Genomic DNA, 12,310 nt, shown 5'->3' with positions numbered 1-12,310 from the left:
GCCGGTGCCGCCCCGGCCACTCGGGACCGGTGTCACCCGTGAGGGACGGGGACACGCGTGAGCCGGGGCTGCCCAGGGCCTCCTCCGCACACCCCCGAGGACAATTAGCAGCCGCGATCGGTTACAGCAGCGGGAAGGCCGGTGGGGCGGGAGTCACCCACCCGTGGGTGCTGCAGCAGCACCCACGCACGGCCGGGTGGTCCTTCCCCCCCCCCCCCCGCCGTGACACGCTGCAGGCGGCTCCCGGGAGATGCCAACTACCTGCAAGAGCCGAGAGAGCCAGCGTGGGCTCCCACCAGGCAGCCCTCGGGGGCCTGACGCTGCCGAAACGCAGCGGAGCCACCGGAGAGCGGAGACGCGGCCGCCAAGGGACGGAAAAGCCGAGCTTCGAGGCAGGCTGCGGTGTCACGCCAGTGGGAACCCCAGCCTCCACTGCCGTCCTTGCTTTTCAGCTTTTTAAAGCTTTTATTTCTCACGAAAGCCGCTGCGAGGTCGCTGCCGCCCGTGCCCTCCTAGCTGAGCCTGCGCTGCCGCCCGGCCGCTACGCGAATCTGACTAAAATTTTAAGCACGTCTTTAGGAAAGTCTAAGCTTTAACCCACACAGACATTGTTTCCCGAGGGAAAGAGCAAACGGCGTATTGACGTACAGTAGGGTTTGGGCACCACAGGATCCTGCTGGGATCAGGAGGCAAACTCATGCTCTCGACGTGGAACGAGGTCGCTTAGGGTCTGGCTCTTTCCCCTACGATGTTTTCCCACTCTTTGCCTTCAGTTGACAGCAAAATAATACCTTGTATCCAGCCACTCATACGTAATGACATTTTCAGTATGTAAAAACAATCCAGTACACTTTTCCCCCCCCTACAACAGAAAAGTCCACTTGCAAGTGACAGGGCAGCTGGCATTTGTTGGGAATTCCCCTCCTTCTTTTTATCTGCTCGGGAAACTTGGCGAAGGAAAGGGTGCCCGAGCAGTGCCGTGAGTGAATATTACCCATGTCGCTGCCTTTTCCAAATGATCTAGAACTTAATGAGTTGGAAATTCATCAGTCTTCTAAAGATTGCATGAAGCACTAGGCACTGAGCATCCCTGCTCGCCTTCCCCCACGCTTCAACAGCGAGCGTGAGTTGGCTTTTTTCCTATGATTGTGTGTATTTTGAAAGTCACTTTTTTGACACTTAAAGGTTGTGCTTCTTTCGTCAAAGAAGCTTGTCCAGCGATGAAATTCCAAGACTCACCAGGGTTATTCCTGTAACACCAAAAGCATCTCTGGGCTTTTTCTTCTTTAGATATTTCTGAAGAAGTTATCTTCTTTAGATATTCCTGAGATAAAAAACCCAAACAAACCCAAACCATCAACAAAAAGGCTATTTTCAGGAAACAAGCAGCAACATACAGAAAAGTTGTGAACACACAGGGTTGTTTTACATTCGTAAATGCACATTCCTGGGCTGGACAGCCTGAGCATTCAGACACAATCATATTCCAAAGAGAGACTTTCTAAACCAAGCTCTCTTTGCAGACTTGGGCCTCAGGACAAACCAGCCCAGAGGTTTTGTTTTTTTTTCTGGTTCACAGATGATTGAAATATTATTTTACAAAAGCAGAAAGAAGAGTAGGAACCTTAGATGCTTGAACCTGTTGTTGACTGCTAGCGGGAAAAATCTTCCTAGCCCAATGGACACTAAGTGGGCTCAGCAAAATTCCTAGTAGACCACATCAGATAAAAATCACCATTAAGAACGCCCAAACAGTAGATTTGATTACTATATCCAAAGAAAATTTGTCTTAAACATGCTTGATAAGAGTTTGATCTTTACAGTTGAAGCTAGAACCTAAATTCTAGATAATTATGCTCAACAACAGGCAAAACCTCCAGCCGATCGCTGCATTGCTGCGGGGAGTTCCCTCCTCAGCCGCGACGGCTGCCAGAGCTCGGACTTTGCAGCTATAACAGCGATTCAACCACCTCAAGCGGGAGCTCACGGCTCTTGGATCATCCTGCCGGCTGCGGCAGAGCGACTTCTGGGAATAAAACCTACAGAATCCAACAGCTGCGGGAGCTGGGGTTGGGGCTGGCGAGACAGGGAGGGTTAAACGGCGCTCACAGCCCTTCTCACAGCACAAGGCGCTGGGAACTGTCTTTGGCTGGACATCTCTGCTGTGACGAGCGACAAAGAGCCTGAAGTCCCCTCTGTTCACCAGGTAGGTCAACTGACTTGCTTCATGGCCCTTCCACAGAGCTGTAATATTCCCACTTATTTCAGTTTTTAATGAATTTCAGATTTCTATCAGTTTCTCAGGAGAAAAATACACATACTTGCTGCTAAATGGCATTTGTAACGTGCCCCCACTCTACATATAGCCTCTTGCAATTCCTTATAATTCCAAGAATTTGTTGCATTGTTATTTGCCATCTTAACCAATAAATAAAGGAAAACAGAACGATGCAGCAGCGGTCCAAAATAATGCGTGACAGCGATACAGACGCCATAATTACTGTAATGCAATAATTACTGTAATGCTTGGTATCTTCTATTGCCACAGAATAAGGGCTTTGCTTATTGCCATCACGCCCAAGCGAGGCAATAGATGAGGCCAAACCCGCAGAAACACGATGTTACCCACAACAGGCAGCACCAGAAAAAAGCATCAGTGTGGGATAAAACCGTGACACTGAGCTGCAGTTCAGCTTTTGGCTCAGAAAGGAGCACTGCGTCCCCAACACAGCCGATCAAATACGAGGCAAATAGGTACGCTGGGCCTTGGCATGCTGCTCTGTTCTCTTCCAGTGTGTACTTACAACAGGATTGCAATTATTAATTTAAAAGGTGTGCATGAAATAGATGGAGCGTATTTTATTAATACAGCTAATTTAAACGTTGCTCATTTGAAAGTTTTAAAAGACCTGCATGAAAGCAGCAGCAAGTGAAGGAGACCTTTGTGATCTTTGTAACCAGAGCGTTGCCCTTTCTGGAGAAGAATTTGTGTAGAATTTGCAACAATGGAGGGGAAAAAAGTGTCATGAGTGATGAGGCACCGTGACCACGCTGCCATCATGGAGCTGAAGCCCTGCAGGGGATTGTTTGCCTCCACGCATGCAACCGGGAGACATTTTTTCTATGAGACATCACAGCAGGAGTATTCCTGGGCTCACTGGTTTGTATAGGTGTGTCCTCTCTATTCCCCTGCCAGAAGCAGCATTTCCCCAACACGCCTAATAGCTCTTTGGTGTTTTTACAAAAAAACCAACCAAACAAAAGCTCTAGTATTCTACACTCATGTGATGCTTTCTGTGTTCAGAAGCTTTACAAACATTAGTGAGGCCTGCTGGAAGATAGTATGTTCAGACAGAGGAAGAGTTTAGCCCACGGTTCCAACAGATGTACATTAACGTTCTATTTTTTCCCCGATAATGCCATTATTCTCTCAGGCGTTTCAAAGAGACAAAAACCGGCAAAAAGACAGGGATCCGATGTGGTGACAGAGATGGAACGTCACCCCTCAGGGCGGTATGATTTCTCCTGCAGCCTCGTCCCGAAGCAGGATGTTATCTGCTGGGCCCGAAGCTGCTGAGCGAGCTGCTGTATTTAGTGCTCCGATGTTCCTGGAATCCAGTCCTGTGCTCAGATCACGGCGGTTCTCCCTCCGCCTCGCAGCTCCTCCTCGGTGATTTGGTCTGAAGCGAGCAGAGACAGCTCAGATGTTTCCGACACTTTTCGGGGCACGTACGTGGCACGACGCTGGCATCAGGCTGCGTGCTCGCTTCAAAATGCTACGGGGCTCACAGAGAATGGTGTGCAGTGAATAATCTTGCCATTCAAGTCAAACAAACTGGCTGTGCATTGCAGATCGGCTGCTTCTCTTACTAATATTTTCAGCTCTGGCCTATTCTTCACAAGCATCACATTAGGAGCTCTTCACCCAGACATAAAGATGGGGTGACATTCGTGTCTGCACAAACAGAAACGCTGTCTGGCCAGAAGATGGAGGGAAAAAATCAGCCTATGCTGAAGAAATGTGTCATCCAAATAGCTCCATCTATGGAAATGGGAATTTAAATAAGCATTTAGTTATTCTTTTGCTTTTAAGGAACTGTTGAATACGTGGGGTTATTTCCTACCCCATTGTCAAGACCTGGAGCTATTTATTTGCGACGGCTTGTGACTGTTACAAAAGCAAACGTGGAGATGGGACAGGTGAGATCCTGCCATGAAGAGGAACTGAACTGAAAACAATCCTCAGCAAGAAGATAGTCTAGACCTTTCCTCCAAGGACCTCAAGAGTGCTCTACGCAAACACTGGCCCTGCCTTTTGTTATCAGGGAAATCCAGCACAAAGGTGCTGGGGCGGAGCTGGTTTCACTTCCCTGGAGGTATCTGAAAGTGCCTGGGCTGGTCACTCTGGGGAGTGACTCACCCGACCTACCTGGGACACCATTTCAGGCTGCGAATTGCTCTCTGGAGGTGCTTTTTTGATCCCTACTGATTACAGACGGCTCTTGAAGCTGCCAGCTCTGAGAACTGTCCCCTCAGTGTGGGCAGTGACTCTCATCCAAGGGACAAGAGGCTCCCCAGCTGCCCAGGGAATCACTGACCTCCACTTCCCAGGAGAGCCACGGCAGTGAGCGAAGGTGCCAGACTATGTTTTCCTCCTCTGTTCTCCTTACTTCGGCATCATCACAGACATTTATCTTGCTTCAAGCAAATGAGACGGGGTATGGAGAGACAGAGTGGAAACGCTGGCTCCAGTGAAAGGGCTGGCTGCCTTCCAGATGCTTTCAGATTTGATCCCTGCTTCTGTGAAGAGGGAAAGACAAAACACTTTAGCTCCCCTCTTAGAGAGGAGCTACTTTTGGCAATTAATTTGAATATTAAACGTCTAAATACTTTCCATGTCCCTAACCTGCTGGTTCAGGCAATTGGGGGCGCAACCAGTGCTTTGCCACGACAAGGAAACGGCCACGGTGACTTGCTGCTGATGTTTGTACATGTATAAAGGTTCCCTCACCCCAGTGGCATCCCCAGATAAAAGACAGCAGAGATGTTTGCGCGCCGCTTTATTACAAGTGCAACAAAAGGCAGCATTTCACTGGAAACAAGAGGAGGATTTAGGATTTGCCACATGCTGGAAAAAAGTATTTAGTAATATTTCTTGTCAAGTATTGCAGAGGTGAGAAGAAGGAACAGCAGAGATGTAATGCCATCGGAAGGGAGACATCGAGAGGAGGAGGAAGAAAAGCTGGTGCGGCTTTGGCTGCGGAGCTGTGTCAGGCTGCCGTCCCCTTCCCAGACAGCAGCCAGGCTGGTGGAGCACAGCAGATGATACAAGGAGAAGCTCCAAGGCTAGTTTGGTTGTGGTTTCACAAAGGGCATCACAGGTTTACATCAAGCAGGAATTCCCCCAGCGGCTGGTACCATCGCTCTGGACGCTCCTGGTGCGCTGCAGCGCCCGCGGCCAGCCTGGGCACACCAGCCTGGGCACACCAGCCCGGGCACACCAGCCTGGGCATACCAGCCTGGGCACACCAGCCTGGGCACACCAGCCCGGGCACACCAGCCCCAACACCCGGCACTTTGCTGGGCACGGGCTGCATCACATCCCCTTTTCTCCTGAAGTTTTGTAAGTGGGGATGGGAGAGAGGGGGGAAGGACAGTCTGGCTGGGTCATCTGCATGAATAAAAGAGGAAGTTTTCCCCTTAATTCTAGACAATTTTTAGCAAATGCTAGACATGATGTAAGGAGGCTGTTGTTGCTGAAGGCTTGCTCAACTTGCTCCCCTGCAAATCCTGGTGTTAACTCTTCAAAAATGCTGATTTGACTGTAGTTTTTTTGTCTGCTTCCTTCTTCTTCAGGGAAAACAGAGGCTACAGCAGGAAAGAGTCATCGCTTCACAGCTGCTCCCACCGTTAGACTTCGGATTAATACAAGAGAATCCAGCTCATACAGAAAAAGTGCAAAATATTATGCCTAGGCAACCGCATAAAGATCTGTCTCCTTTACAGATACTGCCTCTTCTTTCTATAAAAGCTGAAAACAAAGAACAACTCCCAGGCAAAGACTGTGGGTACACAGAGCTCTCAGAGCTGAACCTCACGTCAGGGCTGGTGATCACACCTACCAATTGTGGAAGCGCTCACTGCTCTAACAGCCTGATGTGGTGAGCTGCCGGAGAGAAATTATTCACAGTTGGTGTCATCCCACAAACATCGTTTGCATGGTCTATGGTCAACATGGAAACAGTCATTCTGTCTCAAACAGCTCAGGAGGCCATCTGGGGGAGTGTTAACGTTAAAATACATGCCTTTTTTTTATTTTTTTTTCTTTTTTTTCCACTGCTGCTTCCCCTTTGAACCAGATAAAGGGGTGGCTTTCTTCTATGTTCAAGAGAAGTTGATCGTCTTCCAGGCTGCAGGCAATGTAAAAGAGAGAACACAGGACAGAGCCTGCAACGTGGTTAAAAGCCATCCAAGATTTGGCCTGGTGCTGGACAGGAGAGAGAACTGGAAATCAGGCGGGGAACTTGGCTCCAGGCATGGCTGCTTGTCAGTGGGAAGAAGCCTGGGAAGGGAGTCAGCATCTTCTATACAGGCAAGATCCAAGATCCACTACCCTGAACATTGGAATAGGGAAGAAGTCACTTTTGATAGCACTGCATGCGTAGGGTCTTGTGCTTCCTCCTGCTCTGTAAGTCCTAAATGAATAAAAACCAGTCTGCACTGATCAGCGTCACCTTCCTGGATCAAACCATCAAGGCAGAGAAAGGAGATTTATTCGCCTACTGCATCTGCTGACAAATATGTTTCTACCTTATTCTCCAGCGCCTCACAGCCCTCACTGCTTGAGGAACAGCAAAGGCACAACCCGCTGCTCCCAGCCGGCGGCTGGGAGGACACGAGCTGTAAATATCAACCTTCGCACGGAGTCGCAAGCCCTGAAGCAGACCTCCACTCACCACAGCCTTCCCCAAATCCAGGTCTGTCAGCTCCAGCGCTCGACAATTCATCAAACCCTCGGCTTCCTCCGCAGAGCCGAGCAGAGGCGGGAGCTTGGCTGCACGCATGGGCGGGGACGGCATCGCCCGCCTCAGTGCACATCGCACGGCTGCTGGATGCTTTGGTTCCTTATCTTCCAGCCATCGGCAGCTTATTGACTGAACTCGGGGGTAAGGACTGGCTGCCGTGGCGCGTTTCACGGGCCAGAGCGGGGCTTGCTCTGGGATCCTGCAGGAGCTTCTCTTAGGAGCAATGAGTGAGCAAAAATCCCAGTGGCTGCAAAGCTGCTGCTGGTGGAACCTGGACTCCAGCAGGAACAAACATCTTGCTTAAAAATGAAGATTTCTAAGCGTGCATAAAAACACAAGAGAAGAAAGCAGAGAAAAGAAATCCAATACTATCTAAAGCGAGGCACAAATAAAGCAATACTGCAGAATCTTGGGGGACTTGGTTTATCTGGGCCCTTCTTATTAATCCAGTCTAGTAATTCACATTTCACACACAGTGAGAACATTGCAGCTTGTGTGCAAGAAACAGCGAAGCAGTGCATTAGGTGGGCTGGCCAGAAGCAACTTGATGCTATTACCTACTTTTTTTTTGTTTCAGATTAAAAACCCAGCAGGGCCTGGGCCAGCAGAGACTCTTGTCCTATTTCCAGCCGTGTTCCCCGAAGGCCCTGCTCACTTGGCAGCCACTCCTCCAGCACTTTGCCCTTCAGTGCTGGACAGCTTAATAGTCAGGTCAGCTTCCCTGAAGAACGGGAGTCCTGAGGTCAGCTCTGAAACCAGCTCCTGCTGCCGGCAGGGCAGCCAGGGAAGCTCTTTGGGCAGAGCTCCGCTCCATTTCTGTTCCTTAAGTCAGTTATTGTGTAAGCACCCGGTTACTTTAACAGGAAGGAAGAGGCTCGAAAACCCAACCTAGGTTCAGTCGTACACGCAACGAGGTGTCTTGTTAAATCAAGAGCTTTGTGAAAGTGAAGAAACTTCCACTTGCACACAGAAATCCTGTAACACGCTCCTTCCCTGCCCCTCCTCCGGCTCTCCCGCTGCTGTCAGACACCGGTAACACCCCTGCGGTGAGGTTATCGGAGCCCGCTGCACAGTACACCGCCACTAGCCTATTTCTAATGACAGCTTTGGTCAACCAGAGCTGAACTAGGTGTACCTTGATGCAATTACACTCAATATTTGGCTTAAAAAAACCCCCAACCAACCAAACAAAAAACCCGTTAAGATATCTTGAGTTCCAGATGCGAGTTTTACTCCTCAGGTGGCTGACTGCATCTCAGGAAATAAGATGGGAGAAAAAAAATACTTTCTAAAAAACCTAAAGAGATTGGTTTCCGAAGTCAGAGCAACACCACAAATGTTCCTGTTTCCGTTCAAAAAGGGGGTGAAGAGATGAGGTTGCGATTCCTCAGAAACCAGCCCAGGAGGAACCGGCAGGACCTGGAATCAGAACGGCACTGTGGAGCTGGGTGAAGTTTGAGGTTTTTAACTCCCCCTTTCAGTGAGGGGAGGTGGCTCCCTCCCCAGCAGCCCTGCTCTCCCCACCGCAGAGCCTGGGGGAGAGCGTGCAGGCCCCTGCTAACCCACGGCGACAGTCACACCCCCCACGTTTAGGTACGCCCATTACAACACAAATGCTAAGGCTTAGCACTGACCCTATAAACAAGCACGACTCCGCCGGAGTATTTTCAGAGATTTAGTGTCCACAGCACGCCAGCCAAATCCGAGGGCTGGTGCGGAAAACGAAGCATCTCAGGCCTATAAAAACTGACACGGAGAAATCACTGTTTTGCTACAAAACATTGCTTCGTATTGCAGCCGGCTGCAAAACAGCCAGCGGTCCGTGTCTAGAGGAGGCAGGGGCTGGCTTGTTCAGAAAACAGCTTAAAAAAAAAAAAAAAAAATTAAAATCGAACTCTGCAATACTGAGATACATAATTTATACAGAGGCTTGCCACTTAGGCCAGAACACGCAGGAGCATCATCAATATTTCAAATACTGAGTACCAAACGTGTCGTCAAATGCAAGTCAGCAATTTCCTTTTGTGCCGCTCCTGGAGAGAAAGGAATCGGGCTGAACGCGAACCTGGAGGAGCCCTTTTAGCCAAGAGCTTGCCTGAGACCAGAGACTAACGCTCTTACATGGTTTATTTTAAACACAAGATGTGGCAGGAGCCCACCAGCTGACCTTAGCCCACCAACCAAAGAAAAGTCAGTTGGCTGCCACCACACATTATTCATTCGGGAAAAAAAAAAAATTCATAATACCACCACGAGGCTGTATATGTTTATTCATCGTCAGTAATTTTTGTACACAAGGCAAATATTAATAGCTGAAAGGCAACACTTTTGGAGAGTATGTACAGAGCAATGTACAAGCGAGTGTAAGGTTTTAAACTATTAATCAATTTAACCGTTTTATAAAAAGGAAGTGATGCTTTTTCTTCTAAGATCTCCCTTAGAAATAACTTATTGCCAATCTCAAACTAAAGCAAGGAGAAAAAAAAAAAATTTACAATAAAAAGTAGTCCCTGGAAAGTTTATAAAAAGTTAAACATATAAAATTGTAAGCCACAAACATTTATACAAAGCTAATACAAATCTTGGTTTTGTTAAAGATCTATGAGGTTGTTACAAAATATATTTTTACATAAAGGCTTCACGTAAGGTAAGCTCTCACTGCTACTGAAAGCGCAGGAAAGCGGTTTTAAATAGTCTGCAATTCAACTTATTTTCAAGTACAATGCAAAGAAATTGCAAAATGGCACTGTATTGCAATGCTGTGTAATTAAAAAACCCAAACTATGTTAATGGTACCATCAAATAGACAAGACCTGTAAAGTTAACTTGTGAACAATTCGGTACGGCATGAGACTTCTGATCGTTTTGAAACAGGAAACGTTCTGGCTGGAAAATGAACCTTCTGCAACCGTCCTTGAAGAGGAATAACCATTCCAAGGGCAACGGACCTGTGAAACGCGCCCAGTTCTCAGCCTGCAAGCCGCGAGCCGCTCCCAGGCATGGTGAGCAGGCGCAGTTTGACCAGGCTGTCTGGGGCTGATCATCAATACTATCGCTAGCCAAGTGTCATGAAGCTTGAAACACCCACCCAATCCGAGCAATTTGCTAAAATAATTCTGATGGGCAAAATTTAAAGCGACTTACTAGACAAATGAGTCCGATATACAGCCTTTGAGATCGACGAACCCACCTTTTTTTTTTTTTTTTTTTTAAGAGCACATATTCTAGAAGAAAGCTTAAGTTTTACACAATGGCTTACGCTCCCACATACAATATATAAAAAAAGTAAAATTTTTTAAAGCCCTGATGAACAGCCACAGTTTTCAGGTATCAATCAACTCAGTTTAACACACGGCAGCAGGGAACAGTCGCTAAAACACCAATTTCACCTTCAAGTACAGGAAGGCTGTACAAGACAGTGGTATATCGCCATACGATCAGTGATCAGTGTTCTTTTTAACAGAGCTCACTCCATCGAAGAGAACAAAAAGTTTTGGGGAACTTTATTTCCTACCTGCTTTCCCACCTTCACTAGAAATACGTCCTGACCTTGTACCACAGACTGCTTTATGTCTTACTAGCCAACTGTGACTCATTTGTTTGCTTCGGGATAAAAGTCAGCATGTTCAAAACACCAATCCTTCAGCTCTTGTACCAAAATTATATCCTGCTATAAAGAAATAATACTTAGAAACAAATCTAAAAAGAAATACAACGGTACAGCTGTGCTCCTTTGCAGGTAGCTAATGAAAAGTAAGTTTGAAGATGGAAAAGCCCAACGTTGATCCGCTTTGTTTAGCCAGTATGTTAACATAGGAACCACATAAACAGTTACATCAAGTTAGTTGCCTCACACCCTCTGAAGAAGCGGGAGTAGGAAACGCGAGTGATTTGACTCAGTCATTTCATTAAAAATAATTCATTTCTGCCTGAGATTCACATAGTGCTTTTCTACCAGGGCCTACTTGGTCAGAAGGGACCCAGCGTGGCAGGGTCCCCCTTGTTATCTTACAGGCCCTGGTGTTCACAGGGAAAGTGATCGGAAAGGATTAAAACCAGGGGGTTTTTGTGTTGGTTCACGGGAGAAGCCTGCTGAGCATTTTTCCCCACTGTAGCTGATGCCAGAAGTGCCCAGTGCCTCGGCGATACTGACTATATCCTTAGAGTGACATCAGTTTTGAAGATCTTTAGTAAATTAACAGGTCCTTGACACAAAATTCATCAACATTTTACATAAACAAATTTGATTATAGACAAATTCCTGGTAATCTTCGTATCGTCTATTATCCAGTCTTTAGTCTTTTCTGCAATCTAGTCTGACATCCTGCAAAACACATACTACAAACCCTCTCCAAATTGATTATTTTAATCAGAGCAGAGACAAAGTCTCTCTTCAAAAAAAGAAACTTGTTCAGACAACTGTCAGCAAAGGGAAAAAAACCAACCTACTACTCCTCCTCTTGTTGACTAACAGGGGCATGGATTTGTTTGATTTCTGCTTTCCAACACCGGACTTTGAGGCTACTAGACAGAGGTTTATCATCTGCTCATGGTACATTTATAGCTTGACCAAATCAGCCTGTCATCCTTCTCCAAAGAGGGAAATGGAGAACTTCAGGACTCCCATGACAGGCATGTTGTCCAGTCCTTTAAATAGCCTCACTAGCCTTTTTTGAGGTCTCTAGTTCATCATCCTTGAATTGCTCACATATGACCTGAGCACATCAAACCAGAAGGAATCATATCCGTGTCCAGTAAGGAGGCAAAATCTACATTAAATATCCCCATCTAAAGATTCTACTAATCCTCCTGACACCGGGGTTGCAACCAGACTTTATGTTTAGATTACACACTGTGACTTCTCCTCCCAAGCTCTTTTCAGAATTCTTTCCTCCCAAAATAGTGCCTTACCGCAGAAATTGCAGACTAATCTATGACTACTCACTGGATGATATAAAAAAAAATAGAGGTCTTTCAAAGCACCTAACTAAATAAAAACATACTATTCCCCTTCTACTGCCAGGAGAACGAGGTACAGAGATGTTAATACAACTTACAATCACAGTAAGTAAAGGGATAAATTCAGAAGACAGGCAGCTTTCCTATGTCCTAGCAGGGACACTGCTCCAAGCAGTGAAAATACTGTCACACTGCTTGCCACACGTGCAGTAGGTTTAAAAAAAATTCATTTAAGAAAATTTTGGCCAGGTTGATGATCCACAGGAACTGGCCGGTTCCAGGGGGTGAAGCGGCAAGCTGAACTGCCCACGTGACACTACAGTCGG

The sequence above is a fragment of the Leptosomus discolor genome, chromosome 15, assembly GCF_034619465.1.
Source record: "Leptosomus discolor isolate bLepDis1 chromosome 15, bLepDis1.hap2, whole genome shotgun sequence".
Taxonomy (NCBI): domain Eukaryota; kingdom Metazoa; phylum Chordata; class Aves; order Leptosomiformes; family Leptosomidae; genus Leptosomus; species Leptosomus discolor.
The sequence above is the reverse complement of the archived record's forward strand: the minus strand, read 5'-3'. Positions refer to the sequence as shown.